Raw genomic sequence first — 15,947 nt, 5'->3', positions numbered from 1 at the left:
GATGAACAATTCAATCTCTTTATTGGTGATTGGTTTGGTTTGGTGTTCATGTGTTTCTAGGAAGTTTCATTTAAGTTGTCTAATCTGCTGGCACAAAGTTGTTCATAGTGACTTCTTATCTTTTTTATTTCTATGGGGTTAGTAATTTCTGATTGTATTTATATGAATCTCTCTCTTTTTCCTCTCTGTCAGTCTAGCTAAAGGTTTGTCAATTTTACTGATCTTCTCAAAGAAACAATTTTTGGTTTTGTTGTTTCACTGGATTTTTTTTCAACTCCATTTATTTCTGCTCTAATCTTTGCTATTTCTTTCCATGTGCTTGCTTTGGGATTAATTTGCTGTTCTTTTTTTCTAGTTCCTCCAGGTATGCAGTTAGGTCTTTCACTTTAGCTTTTTCTTCCCTTTTAGTGTAGGCATTTAGGACTATAAATATCCCTCTCAGCACTCCCTTCACTGCATCCCATAAGTTTTGGTATGCTGAGTTTTTGCCTTCATTCATCTCAAGATATGTACTGATTTCTCTCGTAATTTCTTCTTTGATCCACTGATCATTTAAGAGTTTTGTTTAACCTCCACATATTTGTGAATTCTTCCATTTTCTGCCTGTTACTGATTTCCAACTTCATTACATTATGATCAGAGAAAGTGCTTTGCATAATTTCAGTCTTTTTACAGTTACTGAGACCTGTTTTGTGGCCCAGCCTGTGGTTAATCCTTGAGAATGTTCCGTGAGCACTTAAGAATGTATATTCTGCTGTTCAGGGGAGCAATGTCCTGTGTATGTCTGCTAAGTCTAGTTCATTTATCATATTATTCAAGTTTACTATTTCTTTATTGATCCTCAGTCTAGATATTCTATCTATTGACGAGAGTGGTATACTGAATTCTCCAATTATTATTGAGGAGATACCTGTTTCTCCCTACAGTGTTGCCAGTGTTTGCCTCATATATTTTGGGGCATTCTGGCTAGGCACATATGTATTTATGGTGTTATTTCTTCTTTTGGGGCTGCTGCTTTTATTATTGTATAATATCCTTCTATGTCTCATAACAATTTTGCATCTATAGTCTATTTTGAAAATTAAAAACATAGCAAAAAAAGAGAAAAAGAAAAATTGGGGGGCGGGCCACGGTGGCTCAGCAGGCAAGAATGCTCACCTGCCACGCCAGAGGACCCGGGTTCAATTCCCTGTGCCTGCCCATGTAAAAAAAAAAAAAAAGAGAGAGTTTTTTTTTTAAGTCTACTTTGTCAATAGTTGTCAATATAAAGTTCATTTGTCAGTATAGCTACTCTACCTCTTTTTTGGCTGTTTGCATGGAATACATTTTTCCAGCCTTCTACTTTCAACCAGTGTCTTTGGGTCTCTTGTAGACAGCACACAGATGAATCATATTTTTTTTTTATCCATTCTGCCAATTTGCATCTTTTGAGTGGGAAGTTTAATCCACTAACATTCAATATTATTTCTGTAAAAGCTGTACTTACTTTAGTATTTCTTATAGGGCAGTCTCTTGTTAACAAACTCTCTCATCGTTTGTTTATCTGTGAAAATTTTAAATTCCTCTCATTTTTAAAGAACCGTTTTATTTGATAAAGAATTCTTGGTTGGCAGTTTTTCTCTTTCAGTACCTTAAATATATCATACCACTGCCTTCTCACCTCCATGTTTTCTAGTGAGAAATCAGCACTTCTGCGCATCCCTGGTATGTGATGGTTCACTTTTTTCTTGTTGTTTTCAAGAATTCTCTTTATTTTTGGCTATTCACAATCTGAATAGTATAGGTCTTGGAGTAGGTCTATTTGGATTTATTCTATTCGGAGTTATTTTAGTTTATAAGCTGCCGGAATGTGATATACCAAAACCGGAATGTCTTTTAAAAAGGGGAATTTAATAAGTTACAAGTGATTGTTAAAACATTATGTTTGATGTTCCCTTTATCTAGGGTATGGACAGATGAGTAAAAAATATGAACTAAAAAATAAACAAATAATAGGGGGAACAAAGGTTAAAATATACTGGGTAGATGGAAATACTAGTGGTCAATGAGAGGGAGGGTTAAAGGGTATAGTATCTATGAGTTTTTTCTTTTTTCTTTCTATTACTTTTTCTGGAGTGATGCAAATGTTCTAAAAAAATGATCATGGTGATGAATATACTATTATGTGATGACATTGTAAGCCACTGACTGTACACCAGGTATGAAATGTTTGTATGTTAAGAATGTGTTTGCATGTTGTTTTGTTAATAAAAATATTCAAAAAATAATAATAAGTTACAAGTATACAGTTCTAAGCTGCCAGAATGTGATATACCAAAACCAGAATGGCTTTACAAAAGGGGAATTTAATAAGTTACAAGTGTACAGTTCTAAGGAAGTGAAAGTGCCCAAATTAAGGCACCAGCAAGAAGTTACCTTTATTCAAGAAAGGCTGACACTGTCAGGAACAGTTCTGTCAGCTGGGAAGGCATGTGGCTGGCATCTGCTGGTCGGTCCCTTGATCCTGAGCTCCGCTGCTTTCAGCCTCTGTTCCTGTGGGGATCCTCACTTTTCTTCTCTGGGGCTGGCTTTCATCTCTTGGCTTCCCTTAGCTTTCTCTATGTTCTGGCTTGTTTAACATCTCATGTCAATGTCTGATGGGCTCCAAGCATCTCCAAACATCCATGTCTCTGCTCTTTGCCTGTCAGCTCTGCTTTGAAGTTTGTCTGCTCTGTCATTTCTGGCTCTCTCTCCAAAATGTTTCCTCTTTTAAAGGATTCCAGTAAACTAATCAAGACCCACCTGGAATGAGTAGGATCACATCTCCCTCTAATCAAAGGTCACACCCACAACTGGGTATGTCTGTCTCTGTGGAGATAATCTTATCAAAAAGTTTCAACCTACAGTATTGAATTGGAATTAAAAGAAACAGCTACCTCCACAAGATTGGATCAGGATTAAAACCTGGGCTATTGGGGGTACACAATACTTTCAAACCGGCAGAGGAGTGTGTTGTACTTCTTGGATATGCATATTTATGTCTTTCATAAGAGCTAGGAAGTTTTCAGCCATTATTTCCTCACATATTCTTTCTTCCCCTCTTCCATACCCAGGATGCATACGTTTGAGCACTTTGTGCTTTCATTCAATTCCCTGAGACCCTGTTCAAACTTCCCATTCTTTTCTCTACCTGTTCTTTTGTCCATTCAATTTCAGATGTCCTGTCTTCTAGGTCACTGATACTTTCTTCTGCCTGTTCAAATCTGTACTGAATGCCTCTAGAATATTTTTAATATAGTCCATTGTGTCTTTCATTTCCATAAGTTCTGTTACTCTTCTTTGCGTACTTTCAAATTCTTCTTTATGTTCATCCAGTGTCTTCTTAATATCCTTTCTCAAAAACCATAGTTTCCTGCATCTCCCTAAACTGGTTTATGAGAGTTGTTCGAACATCTTTGAGTAGGTGTTCCAAATTCTCTATCTCCTCTAATTTTTTAATATGTTCCCTTGGGCCATAAATTCCTATTTCTTAATATGGCTTATGGCTTGTAATTTTTTGCTGATTTCTGGGCATCTGACTATCTTAATGAGATTATTCTGAAAGGTTTCTCTCTTGTCTATCATTTTGTTACTGATTGGGTTTGTGTAAAGTCTCTTCTGTGATCCTTCGTTCATCAGTATTTCCCAGCCAAAAAAGAACCAAGGACCCATGCTAGGGGCACAAACCAGCTCCAAAGCGCCCTGGGGAGAAAGCCAGGAAAGACGCCAAAAAAAAATCCTTCATTTTCAGCTCCCCAAGGGTGTGCTTTATGGGCCTGCCCAGCAGATGGCGCTCTTTGGCAACCTATTCCCCACAGCCCTAAAAAGGCAGGGTATTTAACCATCTGGCAGTTTTGCATCTGACCCTGGGCAGCACTTGTTCAGGAGAGGTTAAAGCAGCAGGACTCAGCAGTCTAAATCCACCAGCCAAGAGCTGGGTCAGTACTGAGCTGCCCCCGCTCTGTTCTTGGGGAGAATGGTTTCTGCGGCCCTCCCAGTGCACAGCAGCCCTCTAGGGCAAGGACATACTGACCCGAAGCTGCTGGCCTCGAGGTTGGGGAACGGGCGCCAGGAACTACAAGTTCACTCACAGATTTTCACCACAGTTCTTAGTCTCTTCGTCCCGTTCTTCCCTGAACATTGTGCAGCACTTCCCTGGTCTCCAGAGCCCTGGAACAGCTGTTTTAGGCAGTTTCTGCCTGTCCATTAGCAATCTGAGGGAGAGGTGTGAGCCCCGTTAACTCCCTATCCTGCCCTCTTCCCGAAGTCCAGATCGCTCCCTCATTTTTGAAAAAATGTCTTGCCAGCTACAAAGCTCTTGGCAGGCAGTTGGTTTCTTTCAGCGCTTGAAGTATTTCAACCCACTGCCTTCTTGCCTCCACAGTTTTCCACATGAAATCAGCGCTAGATCTCATGGGGACTCCCTCACACATAATATGCTGCTTTTCCCTGGCAGCTTCCAGAACTCTCTTTTTGTCATTCAACAATCTGATCAATATTTAATGGGGTGGGGGAACATACGCCAGAGAGGAGTCTTCCCAGTCAGTCTTTCTCAGCTGGAGCAAGGGCAGGGACCAGGAAGGAGGAGCAGATGGTCTCCAAACTGCCCTGGAAAAGGGATGAGGGAGGATCTGGGAAGGGAGTCGGGAGCCTCTCCACAGCTCCTCAAAGCTGTGCTTTCCTGACTCAGCCGCTGCCCAGCCAATGCAACCCTTCACCTGCCCTACCCCACCCCCAGCTGCGAGGAAGCTTAGCATCCTTTAAGTTTCTTACAGCACGTGTGTCTAGGTGGGCTGGGACAAAGGCCGCCCTGAGAGCCGGGCCCCCAGTAACCCCAGGTCGCTAACCCAAAGGCAGTGATCAGCAGCTGGCCCATGCCCACACTGGATCTCGGAGAGGTGGGTTTTCGTGTCCCTTTTGGCACCCAGCAAGCTACACGAGGGGCTGGACCCCTCTGCTGCAAGAGTAGGGGCTGGGGGCCCAGACCTCATCTGGAGACAGCAATTTTACTGATGTTTACCGAAATTTACCAGCCTCTTCTCTGGATGCCACACAGTGCCCTACTGGGCCATGGAGGTTCTAACTGGTGAATCAGACAGCTGTTGCCTGTTTAACTGCTCTTCTGGTAGAGGGACTGATGCCCAGAGTCCCCTCTCTGCCATCTTCCAACAGTCACCCATACCGTGGGTTTTTTAATGAGCTTTTGTGATTCAACCTGAAACCCCAACTGCCATTTACAACATTCGCTCTTTGAGAAATGTTCCCCAAAGTCACTTCTGCCATCTGTAAAAAGAAAACCTTTTCCTGTAAACATTTTGAGAATAAACTTTCCCTTGCAAGTTAAAAACATCCTCTATCATCTATACTCAGCAATATTAGAAATAAGTTGAATGTATACAAAGAAGAAGTAAGCAAATGCTGGCAAAATGTAAATGTTCTCCCAAAAGGCAGCTGCTATCCCCACTGTCGTCATCACTGCTGACCCTTTTAACATAGACCACGGACTCTGGGAAGAAACCGTCAAGAATGTGTGATGTAAGCACTTCAGAGAAACTCAGCAAATACATGAAAAATATCCTACATTCACATTTCTCTGTATTTCCTAAGGAATTTTCCCAGGGAAACACCAAAATGGAACGACCTGTGAAACACTCACTGCTTATTTCCTCTCTTAGTCCCTCTTAAGTTTCGATTTTATCCTACTCATTTTGTGACCTTCTGATTAGTACCCACCCGTCCCACTACGTCTACACACCACGAGAGCAGGGATTAAGTCCTTTTCTACTCAACTGTTGAATGAATGAATGGATGGATGAATAGAAGAGTATCTTAATGTCACACTCAGCCCTCACAGAAACATCTGTACTGCTTTACAACTTAATGCCACGTCTTTTTAGGGCAAAAACCTGAGGCAGCCACTTGAGGACGAATCACTCCACTTTTTGCAAACAGTCTGCACAGCTTCAGCTGAAGCAACCAGCATTTGCCAAGCACATTCTATGTTCCAGGCACAAGACGTGAGGGGGTCAGGCACGCTCCCAGCTGTCTCATATTCACCCTGCACCACAGGCGAGTTGCCAGGGGATCACTAGGTGAAGGGCTCTGCCCAGGTCGCACAGCCAGCAGGCAACACAGCTTGCACACAGATTCCCAAATGCCTGACACCAAAGTGGTTCCCATCCGACTCTCTGATAGCACATCCACTGTGTGGTCTGAAAGGATCACGTCCCCTAGAAGTCATGTTTTAACCTTGATCCAATCTTGTGGGAGCACGATTATCTCCACAAAGATGTGGCTCACCCAATTGTGGGTACTCACCTTTGATTAGAGGGAGATGTGATTAGTTTACTGGAATCCTTTAAAAGAGGAAGCATTTTGGAGAAAGCATCAGAACAACGAGAGAGCCACAAGACACAGAGCCCACGCAGCCAGAGACCTTTGGAGATGGCCCCTGGGGGAGCTTCATGAAACAAGAAGCCCGGAGAGAAAGCCAGCAGACGTCACCACGTTCACCGTGGGCCTTTCCAGTAGAGAGAGAAACCCTGAACTTCATCAATCGTCTTGAACCAAGGTATCTTTCTCTGATGTCTTAGATTGGACATTTTCATGGCCTTAGAACAGTAAGCTTGCAACTTATTAAATTTCCCTTTTAAAAGCCGCTCTTTTTCTGGGATATCCCATTCTGGCAGCCAGTAAACTAGAACACCCATCGAATCATCCTATTTCCCTTACATAAGAATCCACGTCACATCTCCCTCATACTTCAGAAGAGAGTCTTTTTTTCCCAAAGAAACTAAATCCATTTTTCATCACCCAAAACAAACAAGAATCTAACCCACCACCCTCCCACTCCCATCCCCCTTAAGCAACTAGGAAATTCAAAACTCAATTAAATGTTCTTTTACTCAGCTGAACCACCCTAGGTTCCTAAAACATCTTTCAGTACTTACATAAAATATTTTATTTTCCTTTTTAATACGTGCATTAGGATCTTAAGCTCCCGTAATAATTTTTAAAGTAAAACCCACCACTATTACAGCAGGTACCATGCAAAATACCTTCACAGACATTTTATTTAATCTTCAAGGCGGTTCACGTGGTCCCGGCCCCCATGGGTGTTCATGTCCCAACGTAGCCGGCTGGCAAAGCCGTGACTAAAACACAAGTCCTGCACGTGAGCTCTGCCATCACACAAGTCTGCCTCAGACCCTTCCAGAGAGACAGGCATGTTTGAACTGCACAAATGAGAAAGACAGACCCAGGCACTTCTAAGACACAGTACTCTCTCCTCACAAGTTCTTTCAATGAGTACACCCTCCTAGGTGCTCCACAGACGCCTCGCTCCGGGGTACCCTAAGCACCTGCACTTCCCTGCTCCCTGGGGCTGCAGCCAGAAACCACCACAAGCTCCTCAGGGAGGGGGGGCACTGAGAGGTCACATGGGCCTCGGGGCAAGGTCACAGTGGGCTGGGGCATGCCAACCGACAGGAAAAGGAGAGAAGGCACCAAGTGGAAGCAGCTTTCTATAGGTTTGAGAGAAAAGAAAAATAGGATGAACACCCTCTCACAACTTACTACAACGTAAATTCCAGATGGGTACAAACTATAAATAGATAATATTTTTAATGAAACAAAAACATCCAAATAAATATAAAAAACTTCAACAACCCTTTTTTAATTTCGGAATAGGAACAAACATGCTTTCTCTTTCTTAGAACCAAAAAGCAGAGGCCACATACTTGCTGCCAGCCATCTTTTGATTGTGGAATAAACAAGCACTGCAGATGATCAAATGGAGAAAGAAAGAGCCCGAGTCTCAGGTAACATCATAGAGTTGCTGAATCAAGCAGCCCTGAAGCCTCCCTAACTCCGTGTGAGATAGCAAATTTCATTCTCTCACTTGTTATCCTAAAAGTATTCTGACAGAGTCACTGTCTTCTTGACTAGGCCACTCCTCAACATGTGGGAAGCATGGAGGTTGAGGGCTCCTGGCTTCTATCATCCCAGAGCCTGAAGTATAGAGAGAAACTGGATCCTCTTTTTCAGCTGCAACTTGAAAAAAAATCCCACACTACTGCGGATGCTGCTGCCTTGTTTTCAGAGGACTTCACTTCTCTGGCCTTGATTAATTGATTGGAATGGTCGATATTTAACACACATACTGCTGTAGCCTCCTATATCACCCATGGCAGACATCACTAATTGATCACAGAACTCTCTTCCCATGAACCTGGACCCAACCTCAAGCAGGCATGACCAATCCACTGGAGTTGGCAAATGAATTGAAACCCATTTGCCAACTCCACCCTATATACTGTCTCTCAGATTTGTCCATCTAGAAACCTCTAATGACAAAGCTGAGTACCTGCATGAACCTAGAGCAAGGGGTTGGCAAACTATGGCTTGGAGGCCAAATCCAGCCCACCATCTGTTTTTGAAAACAAAGTTTTAACTGGAACAACAACAACAACAAAAAAAGCTGAAGCCACAAAAGAGAGGCCTGCCCACATAGGATTCTAAAACTTCTCCGACTACATGACAAACTCACAAACCTAAGAATATAAGCCTTATACAGAGTACTATAAATTAATGAGAAGATTATAAACCCCAACAGGAAATGGGCAAAGCACAGGAACAGGCAGTGCGTGTGAAAAAGCACTCACGGGGTGCCCTGTGGCTCAGTGGGAGACTCGGGTTCGGTTCCGGGACCATGCACCCCCCACCCCCCCCCAAAAAAAAACACAGCCACTTATGGTACAAAAATAAGGAAAAATAAATAAAAAATGGGGGGGGGGGATAAGGGGTAAAAAAAAATGGGTAGATTACAATATTAGTGTTCATTAAGAGGGAGGGGTAAGGGGTATAGGCTGGACAGGGTTTTTCTTTTTTTCTTCTTTTTCTGGAGTGATGCAAATGTTCTAAAAATGACCTTGGTGATGAATACACAACTATGTGATGATACTGTGAGCCACTGATATACATACTTTGGATGGACTGTATGGTGTATGAAGATATCTCAATAAAAATATTTTTTTAAAAAAAGAGTAAAAAAAAAAAAAACCCACTCATGGCCAAAAATCAGATGAAAATATATTTAGCTCTAAGTGAAAGAAACACAAGTTAAAATTACAAATGATTTTTGTCTGTGTGTCCTTAATAGGGGCAGGATAAGATGAGCACCCATCCACATCGGTGTCTGTGATGTCACTGGACCCTTTGACCCAATAGCACAAGGTCCAGGCAAGAGCCCAGGCATAACCAGACCTCCACAAACAAGATAGCTCAAGCCCAGTTCATCATAACAACGGAAGACTGGCGATTTAACCGTTCCTAAGAAAAGAGACGCACAAGTAAACCATGACAGCAACTTAAGGACATTGTGCAGCTACACTCACTACACAGAACTGTACGTATGTTGTTAAGCGAGAGAAAGATTCAGAACGGTGTTAGGCATCACAGTGGTTCCGTGCTGACGCCCCCCACTCCCATTGAGCGCGCGCGGAGCACGGAGGCAAGGATGCTAAACAGAAGGCGAGCAGTGCCTGTCCCTGAGCACACAGCTACTGATGGCCTTTCTGCTCCTCTCCACGCCTGTATTTCTTCCATTAGGGATAATATGTCTACCATTAGAAAAAATAAACAAGAAAGCTGCTTTTTAAACTGCTAAGTGCAAATATGAACAAATGTCAAGTTGATCAATTCTGGGGAACGATAAATGAGTGTCTGATATACAGTATCTCTCTGTTTCTAAGATTGCCATTTTCTGAAGTCAAAGACAATAAATCGATGTATGACGCCAGCTTGATGTAGTTGTCACCCCATTTAACAGACGCCTGGAGAGATTTAGAAACCTGCCCGCTCCAAGGTCTGAGGTGGGCCTCGTCATATGCCCACCTTTACAGAGGAGCAAACTGAGGTTAACAGACAGCAAGCGCCCAGCAGGAGGAGGCGCCCGTGCCCATCAGCCCACACCGAGCTCAGGTGGCATTCTGATCACCACCTCCCCACCGCAGCCACCGGGCCCTGTCCCAGGAGAACTGCCCTGGTGCCCGCTGGTGCCTGGGGACCTGCGAAGGGCCCCCACCCACCTGGCCAGGGGTCCTGGCTCCCCAGCTCAGCACGCTCTTTCGCACCATTGCTGGCAAATGCGTTTATGTAAAAAAGACCACAGCTGTGCTCGGGATTTTAAAGAGCAAGTAAAGGCAGGAATGGTATAAATGAAAAAAATCTCCAGCAGAGCATCTCACTATCGTTTGACAACACCGCGGAAGGAACTCTGGTCCTAGGCTTGGCAGCCTGACCCAGGTGGGAGCCCCCAACTGCGGTTTCATGGGGGAATCATTTTATGAGGTGGCAAGAAACCACTTCATTTACCTACACCCTTTCCCGCAAGCACAGGTGAGGGCAACCCCCCAGCCCCACGGCACAGGGCGCTTGGGGCCAGGAGCCTGCTCCCACCATGCAGGGAGAGCTCCAGGAAGGCCAGACCCCCGCTGCAGCAGGCAGCCCACCCACCCACTCTTTGCTTTCTTCTTTCTTTTTTAATGGAAAAGAATGTAATTTTGAGCACAAATCTCACCTACCAAGGGCAAGTACCATTATGTTAAACTCAAACTTGTGTCAAATTTATACAAGTGTAAATAAGAACTAAGTGCGCTACAAAATGGACTTCTCATTGCGTGGAGTGGCGTCAAGTCTGGCCGCCGCTGCTTTCTCTGATTGCTTTTCCAACTCCCGAGGCCCAGGCACGCCGAGGGTGGGGGCCGCTGACCAGCCTCCCCACATATCAGGGCTCCTTCCATGGGGACTAACGCTCGCCTTGATCAGCAACTGGAAGAAGAATGAATTAACCACCAGGTATTTCTAGCTAACAAAAGTCTGCCTGAACCTGATTTATCAGTATTCACTTGTGAGGCCTGCTTAATTTTAGGAGAAAAGCAATCAAAAAGAAGAAATGACACTAGGAACAAACAACTGTAATCTGGCTGCATCCTTCAGGGCTACTAAGCAAAGCCTTAACCTTTTGCCAGTCTCGAAAAGAGTAAGTGTTTCTTTTCCCAGCTAGGCAGTGAAAGCCAACAACATCTCGTCATCTGCCAAACACACAACCTGCTGTTACGCAGAGAACCAAGGCGCTGTGTCATCTGCCTGGCAGGGAGGACGGATGGATGGCCCCAACCTCCCTGGGGCCTAAAGGCAGACAGCAATACTGTGGCCGTCCCAGGAGGGGCCCAGTGTGGGCTGCAGAGCTCACTGCTCTCCTCTCTGGACACCCACCCACCACCGAGCCATTTATTCTGCCTTATTCTTTGTTCTGCAAGGAAAGCGGGAAAGGATAGTAAGAAGGGGCCGCGATGTACTTCAAGGCAGCTCAGCCTCCGAACACGTGTGGCAACACAGGTGGAAAATGCAGGCTGATACTTTTGTTTCCACGACGCTTATGGGAAGAGGCTCAGACCTCTTGAGCACACCCCAAGACCAGATGAACGGAACAGGATCCAGAAGTTCTGCAGCAGGGCATTCTAACATAGTTCAAGCTAATCAACTTGTCAGACCTCGAAGGAACGCTTCAAACACCCGCTTAAATCTCCCTGCTTAACCTACATATCTTGTTTTAATAATTTAACCCAGACAGTCCCCCATCCTGCCCACTCCTCACCAGGCTTGCTGTTCTCTCTGCAAAGTACCCCCATCTCCACCTGCTATGGAGCAGATCACCATGCGCTCCCCACATGTGGCCATGCTGTGTGCTATCTGACCTCTCGCTGTGCCCATGCACCCTGTGCACAGGGCTTCCAGACATACGAGGCATGCTCCTCTTTCTGTCCTGGTTTCCTCCTCTGGAGAATGGCATGACAACCACGTCTTGCAGGGGTGAAATAATTAAAATAGTATAACTGTCCAGCAGACATTATCTCTTCTCAAAATCCTGCAGTGCCTGGAGACGTTCAAAGCCTCCGCCAGCTTTTGGCAGGACAACTTTTTAACATGGTGCCCGAATGCAAGGGGGGCCCGCCCCCTCCCACATCCCAGCTCTATGGCTCACTTCCCACGCCTGCTGCTGCCCAGCCTTCCACTTTCACCAACGTAACTCCCCTTCTTGATGTTTCCACCACCTGGGACACATCTAGTAGCAGAGGCCATGCTATCTTGTATCTTAGTTGCCTGTAAGCAGGAATGTCATCCTCCTACTACTAGACTGGGAGCCCACTAAGACAGGAACAGCTCACTCCTTCTGCCCTTCTCAGAGCTCCCCGCACAGTGTTGGAATCTACATGTCTAATGCTCCACAAGCAGTCAGAGACTGCATTCTAAGTCCACATCGGGCAGAGGGGGTGTTCACTGAATACCTACCAAGCAACAGACGCACCACCCATTGTCTTATCTGGTATTAAGAAACATATCAAGTAGTATAACCAAGTGTCTCCATTTTACAGATGAAATGGATCAACCATGAGGCCCATACCATTAGAAAGTAAAGGTGCTGGGGTGTGAGACCAAATCTGCTGTGCTCTGAGGCCTCAACACCTCCGGTGGCGCAGAGGACAGTTCTGCTGCAAGCACAGGGAACACGAGGAGTCTCTGCAGCCAGAGCTGGTGTAGAGGCAAGTCTCCCCTGAAGATCTGCAGCTATGGGGCACTACACTCATAAGTTTGGGTTTGGACTTTATACTGCCTGTAGGGTCCAGGTAACCCCCCAACTACATGAACGGCCCCACCAGGGACCTTTACATGAGTTGGTGGACAAACATCCCTTATATCATTCTTAGTATTTTTTTATTAAATGCCTGTAAATAAAGAGCCTCTCGTGATTTTAAAAAACAAAACCAAATAAACAAACAAACTAGCCCAAAAGTCTTTTGAGCAAATTAGGATAGAAAGAACTTCTTTCCAATGTGATAAAGGGTATCTAACAAAACCTACTGAAAATGTCAGCCCTACTGATGAAGTAGAATTTCTTTCAAGGTTAGAACCAAACAACAAAGCTTGACATCATTACTTCAACAGAGGTGTTAGCAAGTGCAGTAGGAAAGTAAAAAGGAATACGCAGCATGAAAAGCACAAAACACCGATATGCAGATAATGTGATTATCTATCTATCTATAAAAGAAAGTTAAAATTAAAAAGCCCAACAACCTGGCTGAAAACAAGACCAAAATACATGCACACACAAAACCACCACATTCCTAACTGTGAGTGACTACTCATTAACAAAGTTAATTTTACAAAGGTACCATTTACAAACAGCAAGAGAGGTGTTACTGCCATTTTTAGAAGAATAAGCTGAGGCTGAGAAAGCTTGAGCGACGTGCCCAAGGCCAGGAAGTGGGTGGCAGAGCTGAGGCCATGCCTCCAGCTCCTCTGGTTCCGAAGTCTGACACTCCCCTTGTTGCCACACTGCCTCCTCCAACAGACCTCAGCTAAACCAGGACGGCTTTGTTCAGCACCGGTGCAGCTCCATTTGGAGGGGAACGTATTGACCAGTCGCTGTAATCCGTGCTGAAGAGTGGCTGGAAGCACTAACGCAGGATCAGGCTTTCCCACACACTGTCATAAGAGGGAAACTGGCACATCTGATGACCATCTTGAATTACGAGACTATTTCTTAAACAGTCCTTCAACTTAATCCTAATCCAGTTTGGTGGAAAGAAAATACTGTGGCCATTTTAAACATCCCTGAATTCTTTGACACGCCTCCCATTGAGAGATGGGGTCTATATCCCCTTTCCTTGAACCTGAGTGGGTTTGTGGGTGCTTTGCCCAATAGAGCAGGGTGGAAGTTATGGTATCGGGCTCCCAAGCCTGGGTCAGCACAGGCCATGCAGCTTACCCATCCTTCTCTGGAAACGCTGCATCTCTAGATGTCTCCTCTGGAGATGCTTCCTCTGGGAACCCTATTGCCATGCTGCAAGGAAGCCCAAGACACAGGGGAAGGCCCCATGCAGGCAAATCACAGCTGAGCCCAGCCTGCCAGTCCTCCCAGCTCAGGTGCCAGGCAAGGGAGGGAAGCAGCTCCAGATGGAGACTGGCAGCAGCACAAACCACCTCCTCTCTGCCCTCTCCCAAGTCCTCACTCACAGAACCCACACGCATAATACAATTGTTGTTTCACCCCATCAGCTCTGCAGTGGTTTTTTACACAGCAATAGATAATCATAACTAGTTAAGTACAGTTTTCTTATAGTGTCACACCAACCTAATTCTTAGCCAAAATTATGTTCCCTATACAAGAATCCCCAATTCAGCACAGACTATTTAGACATCCAACTGCTACTCAGCCCTGTTAAGATAAATAGGGCCATAAATCTTAAAAGAAATGCATGTGGAATTGAGAAACGATCAAGGGGAAGTCCTTTGTCAATCATGTTCCCATTTAGGAAAATGGGGGAAACAGTTGTAGAATCTTATGTTTCATCTGCGCTTCCATCTATACAAGGAGCCAGAAGCTCAGAAGGCGTAGCCCTCTAAAAAACAACTCAATTCTGGGTAGAACATACTTTTTGATGCACTGTCTGCAGGTTCACAGGAAGGGACATCTCTAAGGGCAAAAAGAAAACAAAATAAAAAGTTGGTAAACTCAGAGAAAATGGGCCCCCCTGGGACCAGCGACTGAGGCAACAAGGAGCTGAACTTAGCCCCCCACCCCCACCTCCGCCATGTGCGACGGGGCTGGGGAAACACGCCGTCCTGTCGGAGCCCGCGTGCCTTCTATGAACGCCAACCCACACACTCCAGGCATGCTGCAGCAATCCTACACTGTGCTGTGCTCGCCCACTCACCTCCCACCCTCCCAGGACAATCGTCTCCCATTATGACGGGTAAACTGGAGGTGTCCCAGCGAGGGCCACCCCCACTTAGACACTGGTTTCCAAAGACAAAGACGCTGCTCCAGCAATCCTTCCTTCCTTATGCCCATAAATTCTCCCCTCCCCACTGGATTATTCTCAACAGCATACAAACATGCTGGGAGGAATCCCATCCTAAATAAATAAAACAAGACAAAGAGGACAGAACTTGCAAGAGTAGAAAGAGGAAAAAACAAACAAACCAATCACCACGATTAGACAGACAACTTCAACCCAACAACACCCACCTGAAACAGAGAGGGGATCTTCAAAGTGCTGAACAAAAATAACTCCTGGGGGGCCACGGTGAGTGGCTCAGCAGGCAGAGTTCTCACCTGCCATGCCAGAGACCTGGGTTTGATTCTCAGTGCCTACCCATGCAAAAAAAATAAAAATAAAACACTCTTAACCCGTACTTTTACACTACGAAGAACTCTCTCAAAGAATGAAGATAAAGACATTCTCTGATAAAAACAGTTAATCACCAACCAACTTCCACTCAAGGGGCAAAGCAATCCTTGGACCCCGCGTCCTCCTCTAGCCGGGCCCTCCTCTGTCCCTTCAGAGCAGACCTTCATTCACCATCAGCGGTGCCTCCTCACTGCGGCTAACCCCTCTTCCCCAACCCCTTTCACCCACGCTCACTTGGCATCTGTCCCCACCACTCAAGTGAAACAGCTCATGCCAGGTCGACAAACTCCTGGCCACATCCAATGGTCAACCTCAGCCCACACGCTATGCCCCACAGCATGTGACGGTTGTTTTGCTCTTTTAAAGGCTCCCTGGGTCTGGTTTCTCCCTCTCAGTCCCCTTGGCCAGGTCCTCTCCCCTGCACGGCCTCTGAGCACGGGACTTCTCAGCACTCACCCCACCCGTGCCCATCCCTGCCGTGTCACCTCACCTAGCCGCGCAGCCTCAGGTGCTGTCTACCTGCCCGCCACACCTCGACTCCTTTCTCTAGCCCCTCCTTCCCCAGAACCTCACACGGGAATTTCTGATGCCCATCTGGCACCGCCACTTGGAAGTCCAGTAGACACCCAGGCCTAGCACGGCCCCATCTCCCCAAACCTGCTGCCCCCACCC

At 45.5% G+C, this 15,947-nt stretch overlaps 1 protein-coding gene across 4 annotated transcripts in view; it reads right to left on the bottom strand.

Annotated features, from left to right (window-relative positions):
* Nucleotides 1–15,947, bottom strand: part of AGO2 (argonaute RISC catalytic component 2) — a 134,015-nt gene that overhangs the window by 82,848 nt on the left and 35,220 nt on the right. The window contains exon 1 of one of the 4 annotated variants that reach the window (XM_077166707.1): nucleotides 5,039–9,065. The exons of the other annotated variants lie outside the window; for them this stretch is intronic. The gene's annotated coding sequence lies outside the window, so the exon portion shown is untranslated. Of the gene's footprint in view, nucleotides 1–5,038; nucleotides 9,066–15,947 lie in introns of those variants that run through there. 4 annotated transcript variants of the gene reach the window in all.

The sequence above is a fragment of the Tamandua tetradactyla genome, chromosome 6, assembly GCF_023851605.1.
Source record: "Tamandua tetradactyla isolate mTamTet1 chromosome 6, mTamTet1.pri, whole genome shotgun sequence".
NCBI classification, from domain to species: Eukaryota; Metazoa; Chordata; class Mammalia; order Pilosa; family Myrmecophagidae; genus Tamandua; species Tamandua tetradactyla.
This window is presented reverse-complemented; position numbering and strand designations above follow the sequence as displayed.